Source organism: Passer domesticus, chromosome 4 (genome assembly GCF_036417665.1).
Source record: "Passer domesticus isolate bPasDom1 chromosome 4, bPasDom1.hap1, whole genome shotgun sequence".
Lineage (NCBI taxonomy): Eukaryota > Metazoa > Chordata > Aves > Passeriformes > Passeridae > Passer > Passer domesticus.
The window spans coordinates 1,655,321-1,662,686 of NC_087477.1; the positions used below are offsets into that span (position 1 = coordinate 1,655,321).

At 51.1% G+C, this 7,366-nt stretch overlaps 1 long non-coding RNA gene across 1 annotated transcript; it reads left to right on the forward strand.

Moving 5' to 3' along the window:
- The first annotated feature begins 6,444 nt into the window (after window positions 1-6,444).
- LOC135298409 (uncharacterized) lies at window positions 6,445-7,366 on the forward strand. Its single transcript, XR_010360391.1, has 2 exons — window positions 6,445-6,848; window positions 7,111-7,366. It is a non-coding gene; the product is annotated as an uncharacterized LOC135298409 (long non-coding RNA).

A 7,366-nucleotide genomic window follows, 5' to 3' on the forward strand; every position in this document is an offset into this window, starting at 1 on the left:
CCTTCTCCTCTCATCTCTCATGTCACTTTCCCCATTTCCTCTCTCTGCCAGCTTGGCTTCTCTCTCTCCTGGCTGCAGCTTCAGCCACATGTGTGACACTGCAGGAACAGCCTGACCCACCGGGAAGTGGGAGAGGACTCTTTGTCAGCAACTGAAGTGACAGAACAAGGGGGAATGGGATGAAACTGCAAGAGCTGGAATCCATTCCATGATGGCAAGAAGTTCTTTCCTGTCAGGGTGCTTGTCCCTGACACAGGGACCAGCGCAGAGAGCCTGTGCATACCCCATGCCCACCAACATCCAAGGCCAGCTTGGACAGGGGCCGCAGCAACCTGCTGTGCTGCGAGGCTGCTCAGCTTGGAACCAGATGATCCTTAGGGTCCCTTCCAGGCCAAACCATTCAAGGATTTCATCATTCCACCATGCCCATCTCCCAGTGTGGAGCGGCCCTGAAACTTCTGTGACATCACAGCTCCCACAGCGTTCCAGGTGGAACGTCCAGCACCTGGAAACCACCACAGCAGACACTCTGCCTGCTGCCAGCGCTCAGTTGGCGCTCGCTCTGCGCTCTGCCCGTCAGCACTCAGCTGTTGCTGCTGCTGCCTGGCCTTTTCCTGCTGCCTGCTCTGGAGCACCAACCCCAGCAGGATGAGCACTGCTGCGCCAGTGGAGGTACTGTGCCATTCCAGGGAGGAGGCAGCCTGTTTGAGCAGGCTGCAGCCATGTGGGAATGGATGGTGTGGGACAGGAACCCCACTGTGACATTGTGCTGTCTCTTGCAGACTAACAGAGACACTGTGGTGGCGATGGAAGTGGACATGGTGCTGAATGAGGAAGAGATGATGGAGGTGGACGTGGAAGACCAGGTTGAGGAGATGGAAGTTGATGAGGAGGATGACATCGAGGCGATGGAAGTGGATGAGAAGGATGAGGAGGAGCCCATGGTCCTAGGATGAAGATGGAGCCCCACAAGTAAGACAGGCAGATGCTCCCCATGCCCTGCCCACAGACACAGTGGCTGCCCTGGCGCCAGGCTGGGGCTGGGCTGGATGGCCCCGCTCAGGGACACGCTGCCCGCAGGGGGCCTGGATTGTGCTGCCACAAGCACCAGCCCTGGCCTGCCCTGCACTTGCCTGGGGCCACACCAGCCCTGCCAGCCCTGTCCCAGCTCTTGGGGCCCAGCTGGGCCCAGTGCTGGCAGCTGACTCCAGCTTTGCTTCTTTCTTCCTTCCAGGACTGATGCAGATGATGGCTGTAGATATTACGGTGGTGTAGATATGTTTGAAAAGTTAGGATATTTTTGTAAATATGTTCTTAGGTTAGTAGTTCTTTGTAAATATGTTTTGAAGATTGTTACTCCATAGGATCCCATGGAAATATGTGCAGTAGATTGTTGTTGTTGTTGTTATGAGGATTGTTGTAATGAAATGTGTTCTGTAAATCCTCGTGTTTGCCGATGTTCAGCAAATAAATAATGATTCTTTATAAAACTTCACTTCTCTTTCTCATTCCTTTGGGCACTGTCAGAACCCCGGACCTCCCCCTGACCATCCTAAATGATTCCAGCCCCAGCCAGGGGGCTTTAAATCCCTGGCAGGGGGTTCAGAGACCCTGGCATGTAGCCAAAGACCCCTGGGCCTTTGAATTTAACCCATAAAGCATGTTACCACCTTTATGTCAAGAATTAAATGTCACAACAATTTAGATAGTCTAGTAATAGTAATCACAAAGTGAACGGAAAACATTTAGAGCACTGTACACAGAGGTTTTGAACCTTGTACGAAAGAGTTTGGTATTATCTACATAGATAGAAAAATTTGGGTGTACCCAGTCCTTCCTCTTTCTTCTCGCTAGCATCCATATGAAAGACGATATTACCATTCACATATTGGTTTCAAGTAGAAAGTCACTATCTAACTTAAGTAATAGGTATTAAAACATTCTTGTAAACATAGTATAGGCAGGTTTTAATATAAAAGATAACACCAACCCAAGAGGCAAAAAGAGTACCTTAAGCTGACCTGCTGAACAAACCTCAGCAGGCCAGCAAAAAAATGTTTTAGACAAAATATAAAAATCAACCTTAAGAGAGTGAAGCACATACTTCTCAACTCTTCCTTCGACAGCTAAGTTAGAGAAAAAGAGACTTCTAACGTACCTCGAAATCCCCTCAACCAAAGAAAACCCAAGAGGCACAGGCAGCGTTTGCACAGTTGGGATTTCCACTTGTTCCGGGATCCCGGGGCTGGAGCTCCCTGGGGCTGCTGCCACGGCCACCCCGCGGCTGGGGCTCCCTGTGCACAGGGGGTCCCACTGACACCACTGCTGCCGCTGGCCACTGCTGCTGCTCCTGGGCTGGGGCACAGCCGCGTCCCCAAGAGCTGAGCTGTCACCAGCACAGAGGGGGCTCTCGCTGCACTGGCCCCTGCAGCCATGCCACCAAAGCAAGGCAGGAAACTTTCAGCCACCCTTCCTGCTGCAGCCACAGCCACTCCTGGCTCCAGAGCCGCCATCAGCCCACAGGGATGCAAAATCCACCTGCCCGCTCTCAAGGCCTTGACAGCCTTGGCAACTGTGGCACCTGCATCTGGGCTGCTGCAGGGGCTGATGTTTAAGGCTTGCAGCCTCCAAAGGCTCCGGGCTCTGCTTCCCACCCTGCTCTGCACTGCCCTGGCTCCGCATTACTCAAGAGACAAAAGCCAAGCCAGGGCATCCTCACCCTGCCCAAATTGCTGAATTGACTGCAGTCCTTAGGACCTTCTCCACTTTCAAAGAACCTCTTCATTTGATCACTGATTCGGCAGATGTCTATGACCTAGTGCAGCGGGCCGAAAATTCCATTTTCAAAGACATTTCTAACCCCTACTAGAGCATTTGCTTTCCCCTTTCATTTCTCTTTTGTCCCACAGACAACACCCACGCTATATCATGCACACAAGGTCTTATACCACCCTTCCTGCATTTATAGTAGGCAATGCTAGAGCAGATGCCTCAGCAATGCTTCACCAAACCTCCCCACGGAATGTTTCTGACCAGGCTAGGATCCGCCACCACTTCTACCATCAAAACATTCCTGCACCGCTCAGCATCTTTAAAATTACCCAAGATCAGGCAAGATCCATGGCAAACACCTGCCCAAATTGTCAGCAACATGCCTTTGCTTCTGTCAGAGCTGTACTCAATCCAAGAGGACTAAAGACTCTCCAGATCGGGCAATCACACATCACACACCAAGCCCCTTTTGGGAGACTAAAATACATCCCCGTCTCAATCCACACCGACAACGCTGCGCTTTCTGCCCCTGCCCATGCTGCTGAAAAATCAAAAGATGCTATAAAACGTTCCTTTTTAGCCTTTTCCACCTTCCCTGTTCCACAGGAAATTAAAACTGATCATGGTCCTGCTAATACCTCCCACTGATTCCAACCATTTTCTGACCAGTGGGCTACAAAACATGTCACAGCCATACCACACTCTGCCACAGGACAGTCCATCGTCCAGAGGGCCCACTCTTCCATCCAAAGGATCCTTGATCAACAGAGACAGGGAGTCCACATAGTATCTCCCATTGAGAGCCTGGCCAAGGCCCTTGATGTGCTCAACTTTTTGAACAACTCCCCCAGTCATCAGGCATTTTATATTTAATTGGCAGCCCAATAAAAAGAAAAGCCACCTGTGTTGATCAAAGACCCTGAATCCAAAGAAATTATGGGCCCTTTCCCATTCATTACTTGGGAGGGAGGATATGCTTGTGTCTCTACAGCAGCAGGCCCAAGACGCATCCCAGCAAAAAACATAAAACTCTTCTGCCAATGGCCAGGCAAACACCACAGCCACCATCAGAAAAACAGAACAAAAGCCTAAGAGAGACAGCAGCAGCCTGCAAAAGAAGAAGAAGGACAGAAGAAGATCTCCTAAGCAGTGTGGACCACACACACCAACACCAAGAGAGCTCAGACACCACTAACTGCGATATCCCGCTTAACAATTGGAAAAACTGTATTCTAGCCTTGATATTTGATTCTTCTAATAAGCTGACTTCAAAAACTTGCCTTACAGAAGAGAAAGTTTAGTGGGACCAGAATTTAAGGTTCACATTGCAATCTCCCTATCTCTTTACTTTCAGGCCACCCAAGCCTCCACCCACTACTAAATTAGCTAAAGTCAAAGGATGCTGTCCTTTGTTGCCACTGCAGCAGGAAGCTGGATGCTCCTAACTATGCCGCATGCCTTCGCATGGGTGGTTCCACAGCCAAGCCACAATTTCTTGCCCATGGCCACGCATGTCAACCTCTTCTCACATAGGGACTCAGTATACCAGAGCGGCCAGCTGCTCACAGATCAAATCAATAAGATCCAGACAAAAGGCAACAACGACTGGCTCACTGGACTGTTGAAAGACTGGGGCATGAAAGGCTGGCTTTCATCTTTACGTCCAACAATATGAAGTCTAATAAGTCTAAGTGCCGTGTTCTGCATTTTGGCCACAAAAATCCCCTACAGCGTTACAGGCTGGGGACGGTGTGGCTGGATAGTGTTCAGGCAGAAAGGGACCTGGGGGTGCTGGTTGACAGCCGATTGGATATGAGCCAGCAATGTGCCTTGGTGGCCAAGAAGGCCAACGGCATCCTGGCCTGCATTAGGACTTGTGTGAGCAGCAGGAGCAGGGAGGTCATTCTCCCCCTGTACTCGGCACTGGTGAGGCCACATCTTGAGTACTGTGTCCAGTTCTGGGCCCCTCAATTTAGGAAGGATATTGAGATACTTGAGCGTGTCCAGAGGAGAGCAACGAGGCTGGTGAGGGGCTTGGAAAACAAGCCCTACGAGGAACATTTGAGGGAGCTGGGGTTGTTTAGCCTGGAGAAGAGGAGGCTTAGAGGTGACCTTATTGCTCTCTACAACTTCCTGAAGGGAGGTTGTAGACAGGTGGGGGTCGGTCTCTTCCACCGGGCAGCAACTGACAGAACAAGGGGACACAGTCTCAAGCTACGTCAGGGAAGGTATAGGTTAGATATTAGGAAAAAAATTTTCACTGAAAGAATAATAAAGCACTGGAACTGTCTTCCCAGGGAGGTGGTGGAATCACCATCACTGGATGTGTTTAAAAAAAGACTGGACATGCCACTTGGTGCTATAGTCTAGTTGAGATGTTAGGGCATAGGTTGGACTTGATGATCTTAGGGGTCTCTTCCAAACTCATGATTCTGTGATTCTGTGATTTAGTCAAGACTGTTTTGTGGGCTTTGTTTCTTGTATTCATTGTCTTGGTTATTCTATCCAGTTTTGCTCAACGCTTGCAAAAGTCCATGGCAGAAGCCTTCATTCTTGAAAACAAAAAGGGGGCACTTGTGGAGGCCCAGGGGCCTCTCATTGCAACTGTGATACCTTAGGGCAAAGGGGACCAAGGTGAAACAGAGAAACCCCTCTGAATGCAAGGCTCTCACCCATGGCCACTTGCAGCCTCTTGCAATCCGCAGGTTTTGTTGCTATCACCCACTTCAACTGCCATTTTTTCCTTATATCTACTCTCCAGAGAATGTTCTCCTCTCTCTTCTCCCCTGCTGGTCCTGGCTTCACCCCTTCTCCCCCCCGAATGAAACCCTCAGACCCCAGCCTCATTTTCTCTCTGGCCCTGGACCCTCTTCATGGCAATGCACAGCGTTTGGAGTTCCACACAAAGACCCATCTCTGGCCTCATTCATCAGCACTTGAAGCAAGTGTGCTCCGGCCTCTGGGAGTGCAGCTCGCTCACACGGGCTCACTGTGGACACGCCGCAATCACACAGTCATTGAGTGCACCAGAGAACCTGGCCTCTAATAAAAGGCATGAATGCCACAAATCACCCAACCCAATGCCTTGCATGTCTCTACTTTTTCCTTCTCCTCTCATCTCTCATGTCACTTTCCCCATTTCCTCTCTCTGCCAGCTTGGCTTCTCTCTCTCCTGGCTGCAGCTTCAGCCACATGTGTGACACTGCAGGAACAGCCTGACCCACCGGGAAGTGGGAGAGGACTCTTTGTCAGCAACTGAAGTGACAGAACAAGGGGGAATGGGATGAAACTGCAAGAGCTGGAATCCATTCCATGATGGCAAGAAGTTCTTTCCTGTCAGGGTGCTTGTCCCTGACACAGGGACCAGCGCAGAGAGCCTGTGCATACCCCATGCCCACCAACATCCAAGGCCAGCTTGGACAGGGGCCGCAGCAACCTGCTGTGCTGGGAGGCTGCTCAGCTTGGAACCAGATGATCCTTAGGGTCCCTTCCAGGCCAAACAATTCAAGGATTTCATCATTCCACCATGCCCATCTCCCAGTGTGGAGCGGCCCTGAAACTTCTGTGACATCACAGCTCCCACAGCGTTCCAGGTGGAACGTCCAGCACCTGGAAACCACCACAGCAGACACTCTGCCTGCTGCCAGCGCTCAGTTGGCGCTCGCTCTGCGCTCTGCCCGTCAGCACTCAGCTGTTGCTGCTGCTGCCTGGCCTTTTCCTGCTGCCTGCTCTGGAGCACCAACCCCAGCAGGATGAGCACTGCTGCGCCAGTGGAGGTACTGTGCCATTCCAGGGAGGAGGCAGCCTGTTTGAGCAGGCTGCAGCCATGTGGGAATGGATGGTGTGGGACAGGAACCCCACTGTGACATTGTGCTGTCTCTTGCAGACTAACAGAGACACTGTGGTGGCGATGGAAGTGGACATGGTGCTGAATGAGGAAGAGATGATGGAGGTGGACGTGGAAGACCAGGTTGAGGAGATGGAAGTTGATGAGGAGGATGACATCGAGGCGATGGAAGTGGATGAGAAGGATGAGGAGGAGCCCATGGTCCTCGGATGAAGATGGAGCCCCACAAGTAAGACAGGCAGATGCTCCCCATGCCCTGCCCACAGACACAGTGGCTGCCCTGGCGCCAGGCTGGGGCTGGGCTGGATGGCCCCGCTCAGGGACACGCTGCCCGCAGGGGGCCTGGATTGTGCTGCCACAAGCACCAGCCCTGGCCTGCCCTGCACTTGCCTGGGGCCACAGCAGCCCTGCCAGCCCTGTCCCAGCTCCTGGGGCCCAGCTGGGCCCAGTGCTGGCAGCTGACTCCAGCTTTGCTTCTTTCTTCCTTCCAGGACTGATGCAGATGATGGCTGTAGATATTACGGCGGTGTATATATGTTTGAAAAGTTAGGATATTTTTGTAAATATGTTCTTAGGTTAGTAGTTCTTTGTAAATATGTTTTGAAGATTGTTACTCCATAGGATCCCATGGAAATATGTGCAGTAGATTGTTGTTGTTGTTGTTATGAGGATTGTTGTAATGAAATGTGTTCTGTAAATCCTCGTGTTTGCCGATGTTCAGCAAATAAATAATGATTCTTTATAAAA